Source organism: Lissotriton vulgaris, unplaced genomic scaffold, assembly GCF_964263255.1.
Source record: "Lissotriton vulgaris unplaced genomic scaffold, aLisVul1.2 SCAFFOLD_701, whole genome shotgun sequence".
Lineage (NCBI taxonomy): Eukaryota > Metazoa > Chordata > Amphibia > Caudata > Salamandridae > Lissotriton > Lissotriton vulgaris.
The window spans coordinates 561216-581197 of NW_028248859.1; the positions used below are offsets into that span (position 1 = coordinate 561216).

The 19982-nt window shown below is 42.2% G+C and overlaps 1 long non-coding RNA gene across 1 annotated transcript in view; it reads right to left on the bottom strand.

Annotated features, from left to right (window-relative positions):
* The window catches only part of LOC147663785 (uncharacterized), a 106141-nt gene that overhangs the window by 62517 nt on the left and 23642 nt on the right, over positions 1–19982 (bottom strand). The gene's annotated exons all lie outside the window — the stretch shown is intronic.

Genomic DNA, 19982 nt, shown 5'->3' on the forward strand with positions numbered 1-19982 from the left:
ACCGACAAGGCCCTCCAGGCAGCGGCATTCTTGGGTCACAGTGCCAGCACATCAGAAGGGGAGAAAAAGACCTACACATCTTTTTATCCGATGATGATACCACAGTGACGAAGGACTCTCAATGAGGCTCTGAAACACTACTGCTGGTGATAAAACCAACAGCAGATGTCCTAATGTACCACAAATCACTGGTAGGAAACCACAGGGCGCAGTCACATTGATTCTAAATTTTTACTTCTGTCTAGCAATTTAGAGGCTGCCAACTGTTCAAGGACAGTGTTTACAAAGACCCTCAATCCACGGAGGTGGGGAGCATCAGGGGTTCCATCCAACCACACCACTGCTGCGCTCTGTATAGATTCGATTTTGACACCCAAGGCCGCATCACACTAACGCACTGCTTCCCATTGCTTAGCCACTATTCCACTTTGCCCTATGGTTCGACACTCTAGTCAGTTTGGGTGTGCTGCTGTATTTAGTAGCCCTACGTGGTGTTGTTTTCATATTTTCGCATGTTTACACAGTACACAACCCATAAATTCGGCCAGGTAGGCAGACTTCACTCATCTCATAGAGGGTGGGAAGCTCATCTTTGTGACTGGGAGGCTTTAGGGGATCCCTCCCAATGCTCTATCCAAGTGCACTAGCGCTTCCGTACTATAGCCCCTTCCGTTAGGACCAGGTTCCTTATCCTGAATGTGTGCTGTATGAATACGACGTGAAAGCAATAGTCTGTCTACTCCTACCTCAAACGTCAGAACACACAAATCATATTCTTTCAAGAAACTCACACTATGACTTTGGAACTGCAGCGCCTACAAAAGCGATGGAGTTGGTCCTGGAGGGGGTCTGTTTTTGCCACCGCCTATTCGGCATTCTCTTGCGGAGTGTTGATTTGGATTCGGTTGGGCGTTCCCTTGCAGTTACTATACACAGTTATAGATAAGGAGTGTCATTATATGTTTTTCACAGACCAATTTGATGGCTTACGTACACTTCAAGGGAGCATATGCGCCCCAAACACTGATCAGGGGGTCTTTTGGACCACACTCTCTGGGATATTAGCGCTCAGAACTCCAATGCCTTAGGTAGTAAGTGGGGACTATTAATGTTCCAGATACGCAGCTGGACCACTACAGCCCGCTGCGCCCCCGCACACACAGCCAGAGTGCATCACAGAATGGGTCCATCAATGGGCACTCACTGACACCTGGAGTACCTTGCACCCACACCCACACTCACACATCTATTCATTCTATTCTTCACCACACAATCTTTATGTGTATGTCTTGATTCTATTCTCTTTTCCACCGATGTTCTATACAATGTAGAGCAAGCTGTCTACTTGGAGTACATTATCTCAACTATAATGCACAAATAGTTGTTGTGACCTGGAACGCCCGGTTCCTCCAGTACACCGTGGTAGCTCTCCCAGAAGCACGTGGAGGACACAGTATTTTGTGGGTCCCAAGAGTCATACATTAGACAGTATTTAATGGAGAACCATGCAACAGCATCCATAAGGGCACTTGAATTGGCCGCCTTTAAGCTATTGACTTGGGGGTGTCAGTCTGCAAAAAGTGTTTGTAGATTTCTGGAGAGAGCGGTCTTGGAAGCTGACCAACTTTTCTGGAGAGAGCTGTGATTCATGACACCCATTAGGGGTCCTGAGCTGGTCAAGGCCAAGGCTCATCTCACTACTCTATTGGAGCAGCTGGGCTGCTTCAATGTTTATACCTATGTGGCAAAGATGCATCGAGGGGGACAAATCTGGCCGCCTTCTTGCATGGCTGGCTCGGCAGGACACTCATTCGGGGACCGATCCTGGAAATATAAATATTGTCACCAGATGGCGACAGCCTGTGTGCACAGCGCAATATTCATAATGCATTCTATATGTACTATTCCTGAGTACCTAAGGTATCCATTCCCCAAGACGTAAATTCAACCAGTTCTGACAGTACTCATTCTCCCTGAAATCAAGCAGGCCATCCATGACCTGGCTAGAAACAAAACCACAGGTCTGGATGAGTTACCATTTGAATACTACAGCACCTTTGTTACAAGTCTTGCACCCATGCTGGTGCAGTTGTTTAACCCCTTCGGTGCTGCGGTAATTTTTGCCGTGTGCGGCAATTTTCAAAATACCGCGTTACATGACGAGCTCAGCTCGTCATCAGCACACGACACCCGTGGGTGATGACGAGCTGAGCTCGTCATCAGCATCGAAAGGGTTAATAAAGCCCTGTGGATAGGGGAATTACCAGAATCCCTCCTGGTGTCTCTCCCGAAGCCTGATAGAGACCTAACTCATCTCTCCTCACAAAGCCCAATTTCGATTATCTGTGCAGACTATATGATCCTGGGTAAGATCCTGGATGGTAGATATGCTCAGATATTACAAGAGTTAATTCACCCAGACCAAAACGGCTTCATTCTGGACCACAACATGTCTCATAATATCCATCTCCTGTTTCACGTAATGGACCAGGCGCATAAGAAGTTCCCACATGCAGACTGTCCGATAGATAACTTTAACACACTTACCTGGGATTATCTTTTCCAAACGTTGGTCAGAATGGGAGTAGGTAATCGTCTCTTCGCATACACAAAATTGTTGTATTCTTATCCCACCTACAGAATCAGTCTAGGTTAGTTTGCCTCTTCGCCTTTCATATCAGCTTGGACCTCTCCCTCACACAAAACATGAATCATATGTTTGCCTAGGCGGCAGGCCTTCGGGTCAACTGGGTCAAATTGTGCTTGAGTTTCACCTTTACCACTCTCCAGCTGATCTGCATTAAGGTAACCTGCGAGAAGCACTCTCCATCCTCAAACCTCAAGTGCAGTTCTGAAAATACCTACCTTTAGCTACGGCTAAGAAAATAGCCCTATTGAAAATGATACTCTTACCTAGGTTGCTCTGTTATTTTGTGAACATTCTTCTCAACCCACCACAGTGTTTTTTCCTGTACCTAGACACTCTGCCGGGTGAACTTATCTGGGAAGAATAGTCAAATCAAATGGTGCTGTAGAGGCCACAACCACCAGTGAGCAGAGGTTAACTCAAAGTCCAGTCATTTGAGGCTGACTGCCTAGTGGCGCAGTTGCAGTGGATTTCATGGTGGCTGGCGTGGTGACACATGTGGGAAACCTTCAATGGATCCGGTCCCCTCGAGGCCATCCACTCTCTGACACGTCCTGCTCCAAAAAATCACACCCCAGTCTGCATGGTCATTTCAAGTCATGGTCACCCACAAGTGTCTGGTTAGAGTCTCGTATCTCTTATGTCTCATCATACCTATGCCTCAGCACTCCCCCTGCAGGGCCTTCCACAATTTCTGGGTTCCACTTAGCCACAGACTTGCAAAGTGCGCATGAGCACTCCCTGACCACAGTCGTTGACCTCTTTGTGGAAGGCCATCTCCTAATCTTTGACCAACTTATCTTTGAACATGCTATTCCTCGAGGACAGCTTCTCATGTATCGACAGCTACATAGCACATGCTGTGCCCTCTGGTTCAAGTGTGATGAGGAACCTAATACTCCCCCGTTATACAGACTCTTCTACTCATGGGGGCAGGGTGCCACCTAATGACATGGATCTAATGGGCTATAAGGAACCACACTGGATTTCCACTTGTTGTCCTGCATGGCAAATAGGAGGACGTTATAGGTCTCCCCTTTGCATTACACCAAGTGGAATCAGGCACTGGAATTTCCCCAGTGAGGGTCTAGAAATGCTCGGATTAAAAATATCCAGTTCTCTATCGTACACCGGGCCTACCTCACACCTGAGCAACTTCACCACTACTTTCCTACTGCATACCTTTGCTGCCCTCACTGCAGGTTGGCATTGGCTTATTTGCAGCATATGTTGTGGTACTGCGCTACACTCTCCTCCTATTGGCTCGCTGTCCATGACGTGTTACTGAAGATCACTGAGCTCACTGGCCTTGAAACATGAGAGGCCTGTTCCTTTGGCATTTTTAAATGTAGGAAGCAGCATAGGGTGATAATGTGCTCTGCCAGAATGGCTCTCTTGCTAGCCAAGAAAGTCCTCGCTTTACAGTGGAGGGCTAAAGAGGCCCCTATGGTGGCTGCCTGGCATGGGGTGCTGAAGAAATAGGGAAGGGCCAAAGAATTGGCCCTGTTCTATGAAGGAGGTCAGCACCTTTGTAATCAGCCGATTTGAGCAGCTTGGGACACTCCACTCAAGCACTTCCAACAACTTACTCGAAACGACAATTTACCCCCATAAGCTTGATAGAGCCAACAGCGGTGCATACACAACACGGTCACTCCAAGTCTCGTTCCACCTGCAAAGTCCCCCCTCCTGGTGGCCTAGGGTTAATATACCTTAATTCCGTTTGGGATTTCTGCTTGTGCTCTGTAGCATCCTCGGAGTTTCCCTTGATCTATTGCCACTCAGCCTTCTGGCCCACAGCCTCTGCCTGCTAGCCCAAACTGCCAACCATACAACACAAGGAGCGCCCCCCCAGTCTTACACAAGTGTCCCCAGTAGATGATGATCTTGCTTACCATTCAGTCTGCTTTGGCATTCCCCTCTTCCAGTTCAGGGGAATCATCCCGCTTATTCAACGAGACACATAGGCACGGAGCTGTATAGTGCCCTATGACCTCTTACCCATCACCCAAATTGCTTGGTGTCTGTTTCACTTAATTCATGTTTTTTTTTGTTAAATCTGGAGCAGGACAAAGAGCATAGTAACTGAGCTTCTGTTTCATGCAGTGTCTTAAGCTTTTTACAGATTAACACCGCAGGGGCTAATTTCCATTTCTTTGTTCATGTCTTCTTTCCTTTTGATGCATTTTCAATAGTTATGATATTGCTGCTATTTTCATTTTCCTATGAGGATCATGAATTTGTAACTGTTTTTACATTATGTTTTTGTGATGATATGTGATGATTTCTGATGCTTATTTTTAATATCAAAATGCTTGGATTTGAGATTGAAAAACCTCTTTTTAAACTATTTGTTGTACTAAATACATTTTTGTAATCCGAACAGTGCATTGCCTTTTGGAGTTGTTCCATGTATATGAGTGTGGTGTGTATGGATCAGATTGATGGTATTCTAGTCCAAAGGGTAAAATCTTTTTAACGATATCAGTTCAGTTCAGTTTAACTTTATTTCGGCTAATATAGCCATAAAAGCAGGAAGTACAGACAAAGAAAACATTTACAGACAAATATATAAAGTACCCTTGACAACAATTGATCACATGAACGCATTACAATTGATATAGTGGTGCAGAGTAACACTTGATTCTGTAACAAATAATTATATATTATTACATAAAATCCAGATAAGACAATAAAAAAGGTTGTTTCCTAATTAAAAAGCTAGATTAAAAGCTTAAGCTTAAAATCTTTAAAACCACGCAATTTTTACAAAAAGTGAACTCAGTGCATTCTGCATTATTTAGTGCTATGAATGAAAACTACAGATTCCAATATTGTATAACAATTTGTATCCAAGACGTTTCCTGATAAGATACACATTGAATAAGAACCAAAAACACCAATTGTGAGGTATTAGACTTAATGATACGCTCAGCCTCTTTATACGACCTGACACCCATATTTTTACACAGGGATTTTATCCAACGCTGTCTAGGTAACGTATAAGCAGAACAAAAAAACAAGAGATGGGCATCATCTTCCTTAGCCTTTAGTGAGCAAAGGGTACAGATACCATCCTCATTTTTACCTCCTCATCTACATGTATGAGCATTAGTCTGCAATACCCCATATCTAAATTGCAAATATAAGGTTTTTGCTAATGGTGGTCTTATCTCATCCATGAACGGTTCAAATGCAGCGTTGTCTTTTATGGACAAAAAGTTCTGAGTCAGTATGCCAATAGATGGACAGTGGGATGGCTCATCATTAACATAAGACCAATAGGTAGTTTTTAGAACCTTATTACACACCGATGTCATATTCTGGGGTTCGTCCCAAAAGTGGGACAGCCCTAACCTGGTACACCAAAGTTCAATATGTTTTAACCATGCAATTTTCTTGTACTCATCAATCTGGGTAATTTCTATCAGTCCATTTTTATAGTTACACAACTCCGGAGTTGTCCATAACCTTACCCAGTACAGCAATGGCCTAAGAGCTGCTTGGTAATCTGTCCGCTTAAGATCCAAATCCAAAAGTACTGGAACTAGGGGGGTTCTAGTTGGTAATTTTAGTAGCCTGCGCAAAAAGTGGTTTTCTTCCCGTTCAAGATTATGTTTACAGCAATGCCCCCAGACCTCAGCACCGTAAAGTGCAGCTGATTGGGCCTTTGCCTTGAATACTTCCAGTGCCGGCGTAATGGCTTTGGAATAACTAGCTCTGTGCACTTTTAGAATGGGCATCGAGTTTTGCTTAAAAGCCAACCTACTTTTTGTCAGGTGTCCCTTCCATGGGCGATTACTATCCAATGTAATACCTAGGTAGTTGAAACTCCCCACATATTCCAATTTTCTATTGTTTAAGGCCAAATTCTTCCTAAAGGACTTTTGCGGATTTATTGGCATATATTTTGTTTTAGAAGAATTTATTTCCAACCCCTTCTTTACACAGTAACCATAAAATGAGTTCACCAGATTTTGAAGGCCCTTCGGAGTCTGTGAGATGAGGATTGTATCGTCGGCAAAAAGCAATGCCGTAATTGCCTCATCTCCTAACTTCGGAGAGTCATGGTCACAATCTCTTAAATAAGTAGGTATATCATTAATGTACAATGAAAAGAGCGTGGGCGCCAGCACACAGCCTTGGCGCACACCACGGCTCACAGGTATGGGCTTCGATAGTTCACCTCCCTTTCCCCATCTAACTTTTGCAAAATTCCCTGTGTGCAGTCGAATGAGTTCATTAAGTAGCTCGCCTTGGACCCCCAAGTCTCTTAGTGTAATCCACAGAAGATTCCGTGGGACGAGGTCGAAGGCTATAAATGCCACGTACATACTGCCCTTCCTTATGATAATATACTTCCAGCAGATGCACGTGAACCTAAACACTTGATCTACCGTACTAACTTTTGATCTGAACCCTGCTTGGTATTTGGACATTATTTGTGTCTCATCCATCCATTCTGTACGTCTATTTAAAATATGTCTGGCGAAAACCTTCTGTAAAAGGTAAATTAAACTGATTGGGCGGTAATTGCCCGGATCGTAGCGATCTCCTTTTTTAAAAATTGTTACAATTTCTGCCCCTTTCCAACTATCAGGGATTGGCGTTCCAGCCACTATAGAGTTACATAAAAAATTAATGTATGGCCCCCCATACTTCCACATCGTGTTTTAGTAGGTCTCCAGGAATCCTATCCGGTCCTGGAGCTTTACCCGCTTTAATAGCCCCTAGTGCCTGCATAGTCTCCTCTATGCTAAATCTTAATGGCGCTATGCTCAGTTCTAAATTGCTCTCTTAATTTTGTGTGAGCGACCCCTCTTCATCTTCTGAGTAAAGTTTAGCGAAATGGTCATACCAGGTTTTTTCATCTAAATAAAGATCCTTGGGTGATCTACCATTTCTGTTGCCTTTTGATATTAAGCTCCAAAAGGTGCCTTGATCTCTCAGTTTAGCTGCTATTAGTAAATCATCCCATAGTGCATCATCCCATGTTTTTTTCGTGTGGGTCAAAATATTATTATATGCATGTCTACTTTCTTTTATAGAATGGTAGTTTTTAGTTTTAACAGCCTGGATCAAATGGTACTTTGCTAGGCGACATTCTTTATTATACCAGGGGTTAACCAACTCTAAATGATTTTGGAGTCTTTTCCCTTTTACAAGCTTTACTCAGAAGGGGGCCTAGAGCATCAACCAATTTATAATGTAGATCTAGAACACCCTGGCTGCCCAATAAGGGTTCCTTACAAGATGTAATGGTATAAGAAAAGGTATTATAAATATTTATCATTGCATCTTCTTTAGCCAGGATATATGGCCATCTTAGTGCACGTCTGTTGTCAGATATCTGGGGTTCGCCAGGGGAATTATTTCGCGCAACCTCCTCTTCTCGGTTGGATATAAAAGGTTGTGGGTTTAACCATAATTGGAGTGAAAAGTGATGACTCTCAGTTCTGGCATCTATTTTAAGATGATTGAGTAAATACCATAAGCTCAAGGAGACCAATATGAAGTCTATGTGTGACTTGCAGTTGGCTTTACAGAATGTTGGGGCTGCTGGTCTATCCGACTGCAGGCAGCCATTACATGCTCTTAATTCATGACCTACGGTCAACTGAAAAATTTGAGTTGCTGATACAGTGCATTTAACTGCCCCAATAGCATCCAGGTTTGGAATATCATTTGCTGTGTCCTGTTCTTCAAGTAAGTTATCAAGGCCCAATACTGGTTCATATTTTTGAATTAAAATCCCCTCCTACTATTACTTGGGCATTTGGTCCTAAGGTGTCCAAAAATGAGTCTAAAAGTTCTACTACCTTAGATTCTTTACTTGTTGGCTGTGGCCTATTATATATGTTTATTAAATATATAGTTTAATTTCCCCTTGTCACCATCTTTAATCCCAACAAATCAGGGGGAAGGAATATTTAATGAGGTAACTTCTATTTCTAGAGTGACTCTAACCCAGATCACCAGGCCCCCTGACGCTCTTCCTCCTATTGAGGGAATTGCGTCACAAAGGAAAGTTTTGAACCCAAGCCTGTGTGGAGGTATTAAAGACCAAGTCTCCTGGAGAAGGATGATATCATGGTCCTCAATGTAGGTACACCAGTCGAGGTCCCGAAGATTCTTAGCTAGCCCTGCTATGTTCCATGATATTAGTCTTAAAGGTAGTTTATCATAGGGTCTGGGTGGGGGTGCATCCAGCAATGTATCTTGTGTGGATTTAACAGCTAAAGGGCCAGCTTGGATACTTATTTCTTCCAGAGAATTGTTTCCTATAATAGGTCCCTCAAGCACACTTCTGTCTATTTGGCGTGTACTGTCCTCTTCTAGAATGTCAAAGATATCGCCAGCACAATTAATAACCTTGTCCGATTCCTCTGCCGTTTGAATAGGCCCAAGCGTAGACCTATCATCGTGGTTCAGTATGGGTACCACTGCCTGTACCTGTGTATGCTCAAACTCTGGATTTGTCATATTTGATTTGCCTACTTGGCTACTTAATGTTGGCCCCAAACCTGGACTATCAATCAAGGTGAGTCAATCATTCTGATCCAGCGCACTCAGTGCTTGATATCTGTTGTGCGATGTGATCTCAAAGATTGGACTCCTATAAGAGTTAGGGGGCCTTGGTAGATTATTATTACGCTGAGGGACCTTATCTAAGTGGCTATAGAAATATCCCAAGGGGTGCACACCCACACTATTCTCACCCTGCTTCAGAGAAGCTGCTCTAAGAAGTACAGTCGCAACATGCGGGGGTGTCTAAAATTAATGATAATACAATCACCCCTGCAAGTTTTCCTGGCATTTCCAACCCAGGGTACCCGTCTAGTTGACAATATCTGATCGGAATAATGTATCGGGAACCCACAGTTTTTATTCAGCCAGGAAACATTTTTGTGTTTAAGTGAGTTGTGTGATTCCTGGCGGAAATTGGACTCTGTGGGGTGTAAAGGTGGGACGTTTGAAAGTACAACTACGTATGGTTCACAAGCTGGTGGGAGATTAGCTGGTCGTATTTTTCTTACTGGGGTCAAAAGCCCCTCCGTACTTGTTGGGGTTACTTTGGTCTGAATAGACTGGCCATCCAGTTGGCCTGTGACCTTAGCTGTAGCCGTAATTGCCCCCCCCTGCCATTGGTTGCTGTACAACATTATCTGTTAAAATATTCCTTTCCCTTGTTTTAGGGCTCTCACCATTGGTTGTCTGATTTAGAAACTCCCCCAATCTAGATACTTCAGTAGTCAGGGCATCCATTTTTGCCACTAGAGGCTTGACAATCACTTCTAGTTTGTCCTCTAACAACTTAGTGATATGGTCCAAGAGATCAGGGTTTATGTTAATGCCAATGTCAGTAGTCATAGTCCCCATATGGCTGGGAGTACTCCTTTTGGCTGTATCAGGCTTTCTCTTAAGGTGTGTTCCTCCCCGTTTAGACGCTGTTTTCCTACATTTCCTTACTTCTCTCTTGGCTGGGGAGCAGTGAGTGGAAACATCCATAAGATCGTCAGGCGGGTCATCATCTAGTGTGTCCTGGTCTACCATGTTTGTGTCCGGAGATTCCACTATAAGAGCACTGGTGGTGACAACAGTAGTGGAAGGGGGGGCTGAGTTCGATCCGCTACTGACATCAGGTACAGTCGTTGTTATCTCAGGTAAATTATCACGGCCCAGTGACTTCCTTCTATCATTGTTGATTTTGCTCACCATTTTAACTAGATAATCGTCCATGCTTACTTTGCTTTTAGCCATTGATAAGAGCTAGGTACTGGCCCCTTCGATTTTAATGTCTTTTAGACCACCACTGGTACTAAGCAACAGGAACAGGGATTTATAACATCAATGTACTTCCAATTTTAACTTCAGAACCAAAATTACATTTACAAAATATTCTAAAAGTTCATGAATCTTACTTCTTAACGATATCACTTAATTCATAGCCTAGTGCGCATGCAACTGCTTTGTAATTCATTGTGGTGTGGTTGTATACTGTTTCTGAAAATCATGAAGGTCTCATAATGCTGTCTTTGTTTGCAGAAGAAACCCCCAATAAAACAGTTAAAAAAGAGCACAAAACAAACATTTGAGGGCTTTACAGAATAAGGGGTAACTTTCGTATAGCCAAAGTGTTAGTGGAAGAGGGTTCCAAAGTAAAAGCCCCATAAAGTGAAACGTATAACCTCCCTTTCTATTATTATTTTGGTTACTGGGAAAAAGTAACCCATGTATCAGATATCAAAGAACACTGGACCACATATTTCTTAAGATGGTCTTGATATTCTGAGTTATCAGAGTCATATAAGGTTTTAGGCATAATTCATGCTGCTTTAAAGTGGATCCTTTGTTATATTGGGCGCCGTGCAGTTTTCGCCTAGACTTCATTATATGATCAAGGTTTAAAAGCCGAGCAGCTACTTGATCGAAACATTTTGACTCCAATGTTTTCTCTGTATGACCTAAGAACAAACGGTTACAATAGTCAAGCTATGGGAGAACACATACACTAATAGCATATTTTTGTAAGAGCATAAAAATGAACGGTAAGACTTTCCTCAGGATGTGTAATGAAGAAAATAGCAGCAGGATGTAATTAACATACTCATTAGGACAGAGAGTCCTCAGACCAGACCCCAGTGCTTTTAACGAATATGTGAGGTTACAACGCGTACTAATACCACGCGTGCCATTACAATGCGGGAACTACTACTTTTACAACAACCTACCTTTACAACACAAGCTTTTATCACTCATTTGCCTTTACCAGGCATGTCATTACAACGCAAAGGCATGGGTGGTAAAGGTATACATTTGGTAAAAGTGGTTATGTGACATACACATACACAAACACATAAATATATATCATGTGATCAAGGCTCCGGAGGGAGCTGAAATGCGTCATGCCGTCATGCCGCCGAGCACAAAATAAAAGAGAAATTTGGCACGAGATTATGGTCCGGACCTGTTTGTTTGGGGGGATTCCATCATCGCAGGTGTAACGAGACATATATATATATATATATATATATATATATATATATATATATATATATATATATATATATATATATATATATATATATATATATATATATATATATATATATATATATATATATAAAATATATATATATATATATTACCTACTGGTGGTCGCCAGTAGGTAGTTATAGTTAGGATTTTTTTCAATGCAAAATCTCAAAATTCTATTGTGAATAACTTTGGCGTCGGTTGATGAATCTGCCTGAAAATTTCCTCAAATTCGGCTCGCGGAGCCCCGGTCCTTCCCTGGAAGTTTGGGGGGGATTCGTCAAGCGGGGGCCGAGATAAAAGGGGGGTCCCAAAACATGTATTTAACTAATATTTATTTTTCAGAAAGATACACATTCACTGGATGATGTCATCAATGATGTCATTTGAGATGTCATCAGTGATGTCATGAGTGATGTCACTGACCATGTCATGAGTGATGTAATATGTGATGTCATCAGCAGTGCATTGCACGCGCAAGTTATAGTGAGTCCAACTAACTATAACGTGGGAATTTCAATGGTTTTATGCCAGTAAAATTTCCACCTAACTATAACTGGTGTGAAACCTATGGTTTTTTCAGTGATATATATGTATATATATATATATATACAGACATATATACATATATATATATATATATATATCCACACATATATATACATATATACACACACACAAATATATATATATATATATATATATACACATATATATATTTTTATATATATATATATATATATACTTCTATACATTTATAAATGAATATATGACATTTTATTAACCCCTAAAACCGTAAAATTACCCTTACTACCCCAATGCCCATACTTCCTAAAACTCTCAAATGACCCTTTCCACCCCAAAATCCATATTGACCTTGAACCCTAAAATTACCCTTGGCACCCTAAAACCCAGTACCCACCCTAAATCCTAAAATTACCCTTGCCACCCCCAAACCCCTACCCATTCTTAAACTTAAAATTATCCTTACCACCCCAAAACCCAAACCCACTCTAAACCCTAAAATGATCTGTGGCACCCTAAAACTCATACCCACCCTGAATCCTAAAATTACCCTTTGGCACCCCCAAACCCCTACCCATCCTAAAACATAAAATTACCCTTACCACCACAAAACCCAAACCCACGCTAAACACTATACTTACCCTTAGTACCTCAAAAGCCATACCCACCATTAACCCTAAAATGAACCTTGTCATCCCAAACCCTTACCCACCGTAAAACGTAAAATTATGCTTACCACCCCAAAACTCAAACCACTTTAAACCCTAAAATTACCCTTGGCACCCCAAAACCCATACGCACCCTAAACCCTAAAATTACCCTTGGCACCCCAAAACCATCACCCACCCCAAAACCCATATTCACCTTAAACCCTAAAATTACCCTTGGCACCCTAAAACCTGTACCCACCATAAATCCTAAAATTACCCTTGGCACCCCCAAACCCCTACCCATTCTTAAACTTAAAATTATCCTTACCACCCCAAAACCCAAACCCACTCTAAACCCTAAAATTACCCTTGGCACCCTAAATGCCATACCCACCCTTAACCCTAAAATTATTTGTGGCACCCTAAAACGCATATCCACTATGAATCCTAAAATTACCCTTGGCACCCCCAGACTCTACCCATCCTAAAACATAAAGTTAACCTTACCACCCCAAAACCCAAACCCACGCTAAACACTACAATTACCCTTAGTACCTCAAAAGCCATACCCACCCTTAACCCTAAAATGACCCTTGTCATCCCAAACCCTTACCCACCGTAAAACGTAAAATTATGCTTACCTCCCCAAAACTCAAACCCACTTTAAACCCTAAAATTACCCTTGGCACCCCAAAACCATCACCCACCCTAAAAACCTAAAATTACCCTTACCACCCCAAAACCCAAAGCCACCCTAAACCCCATATACTTACCTTATACTTACATGTAAAACACATAAGGGGGAGATTTACTAAGATTTTGCGCCTTGTTTGCATTACAAAAGTGATGCAAAACAGCACAAAATCTTTTTTTCTAATTTAGGGAGTCATTGGGATGGCGGGTGGATCGCCTCCGCCTCTCGATGGTGGTTATATACCTGCTATCCCAACTAGATTCACCCCTCGGCCATTCCGACTGCCGGACGGGCGGAGCTGAGGCATAATATGGTGGCAGTGCCTAGTAGGCACTAGCATCCATAATATGATGCCTGGGTTTAAAGGCCTTTCCATGGCGGCAAGGTCTGCGGGATGTACTTTGGGGGACTTTTGCATGCCTCCAGGGAGGGTGGGGGGTGGAGGGTACACTTGATGGTACATTCCCATGCACAAGGTGGTGCCTGCCACGTTGTGCATGGGAATGCACAACATGTCAGTTTGTCATTGCGGCTATGTGCTGCTGTAAGCAGTACCTGCCGCAAATGACAAATATGCGGAATGCGACCGTCAGGGTGGTGGTCGCATCCTAATCAATGGTGTGGTACTGCCACACATCTGGCCGCCAGTCCCAGCACCGTGAGTATGGTGGGCGGACTCCGCCCGCCATCCTAATGGGTCCCTTAGTATCCAGTGCTAAACAAGTTTTGGGCTGGAAAGTAAATTTGGAAAAATAGTGTAAAAGTAATGCGAAGCAACACATAGCACTGCTTCACGTTACTTTGCACCATGGGGGCATGTCAAGGGTGGGACATGGGCGTTCCCATACAACCACCCAAGATTTCTCCCCCTTAACCCAATTTACTATACACAGCAGATTGAGTTTAGCGTGAGAATACTGCACCCTTTTAAACTAGGTACAAGTGTGCTGCACTGCATATAAAGTGGGAAAAGCTTTCCCAAATGTCTAGGCACAGTGGCAGGCTGCGTTGCATTGAGTGTAGATTTGGTAAATCTCCCTCATATGCCTTTAGCATTTGTGGCTTTACCACGAAATTCGTTGCAAAGGTATGCGTGGCAAAGGCATATGCGTTGTAATGACATGCGTTGTAATGGCTGTTTTCTGTTTTACCTAGCTCACTGTAAAAGTCAGTTGTCAAAGTGAAGTTGGAAAATTGATTTGTGCCAGCGCCGTAAGCAATTGCTTTAAGATGAGCTCTGTTTGCTCCCCCTAGGTTTTATGAAGCTCTATCTCATCCAGGCTTGGATGTCGACTATGGAACGGCTTATATTCTTAGCAAGTTAGGTGCCTTTTTACCATCATAACTAATTGCTGAGCGTCACAGGCTTACATTACTGCTCAGGAGTCATGGAGTTTGAGTAGCTGCAGTAAGGATGCCATGTAGATTTAAAATGAAAGGGATGAAAAAGGGCAGCTTTGGGAGTGCTGAATTTGGTAGGCAAAGTGCTGGACTGGAAAGAATATAAGGCCACACCTTGTGACCAGTTGGACGTGAAAGAGATAGACCAGTTGGTAACAGGCCCATCTAATCCTATGTTTCAGAATTGCAGGAACACGATGGAGTGGCCAACCATATTGAAAACAATAGATAGATCCAGGAGGGGCTAGCACCACCTCTCATCTACGGTATTCCAGAGCACATAAACTATATAGAGCTTATTCATGAGCCCTTGCGTCACATTTACGCCACCCTTGCATCACTTTTTGTGACTCTGTAGCGGAGTAAAGAATGCACCATGTTGCTCCATATTTACTAAGTGACACATCTAGGCAGATACGTCACTTCATAAAGCTCTGCACTACATTATATCTGTATCAGGTATAATGTATGCAGGGTGGGCATTCCCCCACATCAAAGCCTCATAGAAGTGGTGCATTAAAATCTATAAGATTTCAGTGTGCCACTTATAGGTTGCCAGGGCGTCAAATCCTTAGTCCTGCCTCATAGCAGGCGTTAGGGTGACGCAGTGCTATAATCATAGCCCTTCCCCTGTATTGCTAGAGTTTTACACTGCTTCAGACACAACTCCAGCGATGCGTCATGTTGTGCCGACAGATATGTCATTAATACTGACGTATCTATTATTCCCTGTGACATGATGCGTCAAACAGCAATTATGATGCATCAATGGTGTCGCAAGGAGGGCGCACTGAGAAGTATTGCATCGCTGTTTTGTCGCAGCGATGCTACACGTCTCATAAATAAGGTTCTATGAATCTTAGCAGATTCTGCCCATGTTTCCACCAAAAGTCCATTTGTGCACCAACAAGGACAATTACCTTTTCCAGAAAGTTGATTGTCTATGTCTATGTCTATGTACTGTTTCTTGTAATGCGCATATATCTCCCAAGAGTCTCACAGCGCATTGCCAGGACTCAGGAACAGACAGGAAGATGGCTAGAGACGAACATAATTAAAATAGTAAGGTCTTTAGGGACTTAAGGAACTTTATGTGCTCAACCTCTGTTTGTAGGTGTATGGGCAATGAATTCCAGAGGGTGGGGGCAAAGTTCGAGAAAGATTTGTTTCTGTACTTAACAGTTCGGAATTATTAGTAAGGATTTATTTGCAGAGTGAAGTGTCCTAGAGGGCTGATAGCTCTTTAGTTTTGTTGCCAGATAGTGAGGGCCCTTTCCATTGAGGGTTTTAAGAACGAGACAACAGATTTTGAAGTCTATTCTCTTCCTAATGGGTAGCCAGTGGAGCAACCTCAGACCTGGAGCAGAGGGAGAATGGGCAGGACGATTTAAAACTAGTCTAGCTACAGTATTTTGCAGAACCTGGAGCTTATGAAGGAGTTCAGAGTTAATGCAAGCCAACAAAGCATTTCCATAATCCAGGAGACTGACAGTCAGACCTTGGATCAAAGGCAGACGGGAAGACAAAGGAACCCATTAAAACATTTTGCAGAGGGCATGCATTATCCTGTAACATGTACGTGTTGTGTAGTTGACATGATCACGCATAGAGAGTGAGTTGACTAACATTACCCCGAGATTTCGAGCTGTTTCTTTTGCAATATGACAGGTACCTAAAGTGGGGGGCACCAGTCAGTTGTCTATAGTGTCTGTGCATTGCCAAAAAGGACAACTTCTGCTTTATTGGCATTTAGCTGTAGGTTGTTAGTTGGCATCCAGTTGTTTATGTCCAGCATGCATTGTCTGAACCTATATTTGGTACTGGCGACATCTGGACCAAGAGTAATTAGTATCTGTGTATCATCGGCATTAGACAATGTGTCAAGGCCATGATTCGTAATGATCTTGGCCAGGGGAGATACATATAAATTACAGAGTGTCAGACTCAGGATAGATCCCTGCAGGACACCCTTATTTATAAGTTGACTCTTAGAGGTGAAAGCTCCAATTTGGACACGGGAGGTGTGGTCACTTAGATAACTCCTGAACCAGGCCAATTGCTGCACCATAGGTTTTTGTCAAGTGCTGGTAACAGAGTAGTAATGCGTTAGCATTCATATATACCACTGACCAGATTTGCTTTTTGAGTAATGAAGTATTAATTACTCCCGGGTAGTACTAATATCCCATTACCCACATTCACATCTATTGTCCCAGTAAAAACTCTACACCGGCCCCACAGAAAGGAATAGAAGAGCACAAAATTAGACAACAGCTTGTGCTTGGAGAAACATTGCTGCAGGTTTTTTTTAAGCAGGCAAGGTTACAGTTTTTTTTACATGCAATCTAAGGTTGTCCAAGGTTGCTCGGAGATAAGCTGCTCACCAACCTGATTAGCTACTGAGCATCAGACTTAAAATTGATGAGGTGCTTACACATTCTGAGTCAGTTCACCCCATCTCTGGACCAATTCGAACTAACTTGCAGAATCAAAGCCTTTCCAGGCCAGCGTCCAGTTGTTCACACTTGCAACTGCCCTCGGGTGGTCAATAGCAATGTTGTTCCATCCCAAGATCCTGCCATAAAGACTTCTAAGGGAATGACATGAAGCAGTACCTTGGGGATCCCCCAAGTGATTGCTTTTCTGCACCAAAATCATTTGCATTGCCTCATTACTCCAGCAAGCTGAGGAAGTGCCACTGTTGGCTCTGAGGTCCCTCCACTGGCTTTTCCTATGTGTCCCTCTCCATTACTTCAAGTCTGCTAAATCAATACTCACCCACATATCTGACAGGAATATGTGAATGACCACATCAGGTAAGTGTACCCCACCCTCTGCAAAGTGCCCTTCCACATGTGAATTAATCCTGCTGGCCACCTGGCTCAGGAAGTAACTTAGGGGTCTCCAAAAGTCCACGCAGAAATAACCCCCACCGAGTCATGTCCCTGCCCTCTCACTGGGTGCGCTGCACACGATGTGGACGGGCACATTCCATTGCACATCAGATCACAAATTATACCCAGCTGATCTGCAGTTTTGGTTTATGCATGCTGTTTTCTGATGCACAGTACATACAAAGGATTTTACTTTTTAACTATACATCATTTGATAAGAGAAAGAAAGAAAGTAGGGCTATAGGACAGTTGCACTAGTATTTATCCATATTAGTTCACTAAATAGTTTGTTTGTGATTCTACCACCAACAAATCACTACACAAATCTACTTAGCACATAAAGGGCAGGAGTGTCTATTACCTACACGTAAATAGCATGCTACAACACATGCTTTTACATTGTGTTCCATTACACCGCAGTCATTACAACGACCACGTTGTTAGAACGTGATATCATTACAACGCAAGTCTTTAGAATGACTTGCTCTAGATGGTGCTCCAACCTTAGGAATAGTATATTTTACTATTCCAACTCCCTCCTCCACCACAGTAGGGAAGGTGTTGGAATAGTAAAATATACTATTCCTTAGGTTGGAGACCATCTAGAGGAAGTTGAGCTAATGGCTTGCGATGTGAAGGCATCATGTTGTAACAACGCAGTCATTGTAACAACCGCGTTATAAAGGTAACGGGATGTAACAACCGCGTTGCAAAGGCTGTTTACTATCTACACATGTGTTATCATTGATAATATCATTAATCTTGTTTAGAAACTACAGATTTCCATCATTGATGATGCCCAGACATCATAATGAATATAGACCAAATATATATATTGTCCAACCCGTAATTACAGGAGTGTACATTAGTAATACACTGGAGTCACTGAATCTTGATGAAAAATCATGACTTATTTCTATTCTTTTTGTAGATGTAAATATGAATTAAGGCCAGCCAACGTGTTTCCTCCTAAATGGACTTCATCAGGGTTGTAAGTAAATGCTCAAAACCAGGTGTATCATCTCTAGTTAGACCTTGCATTGTAATTGAGTGGATCCCAGACGACAGTATCAAAGAGTAGTCACTCTGACCCGGTAGATGGTAGCTGTTGCTTTGGATCCATTGAAGAGCAATATAATAGACCATAATGTATTCACTTCTGATTAGGAAGACTGAGGGTTGGAATCAATTAATTGGAAACATATCTACAATATTTGATGACTCATCTTTGATACTATCGCCTGGGATCCACTCAATTACAACACAAAGCCTAAATAGAGACGATACACCTGGTTTTCGAGCATTGGCTAAGCTGAATTCATGTTTACATATACAAAAAAGCAGGGAAATAAATCAAGATTTTTTCATCATGATTCTGTGACTTATGTGCATTATTAATGTACACTCCTGTAATTACGGGTTGGACAATTTATATACTTGGTCTAAATCAATTATGATGTCTGGACATCATCAATGAAGGAAATGTGAAGTTTTTAAAAAAGGTTAATGATATTATCAATGATAACACATGTGCAGATAATATAACACTCTTAACATATAATTTGACTTTAGCCAGGGCACAGAGATTAAATCTGTACCTCGAGATACAATCGCAATTACTAGGATGTTTGAGTAATGTTGCAGCTGTGTCCTTCTGTGGAATTATTATAAAATGTAATCTCTGAGGCATTAAGCAACTGTTTTCCAATCTAGTTATACTGTAGCATTGTTATAATGTAGTATTTGTCTCCTGCAGTATAGTTATAAATGTGTGAATGTTGATTTACTAGTACACGTCATGCAAAGAGCATGTTTTAATGGGAGGGATACCTTTATTTTCACTGGCATGCTCAAAGGACATTAACTTAGGTTAATAAATCACCCAAGAAATGTCATTTATACTCACAGTTCAAGTGTTGTTTTGGTTACTAAACCAAACTGGGGAAAAACATACATGAATTGGTCAGTTATCATTAGCTGAACAAACCAAAAGCAAGCTCCGTCCTTACAAACCATAACTGACACCCCAATTCTCATGACCTCGACCATGATGGGACAAATGAGATCTCAAATGACACTAATGAATTCAATGGTAAAATTACATATTACCTACTAATTGAGATTACTGATGACAT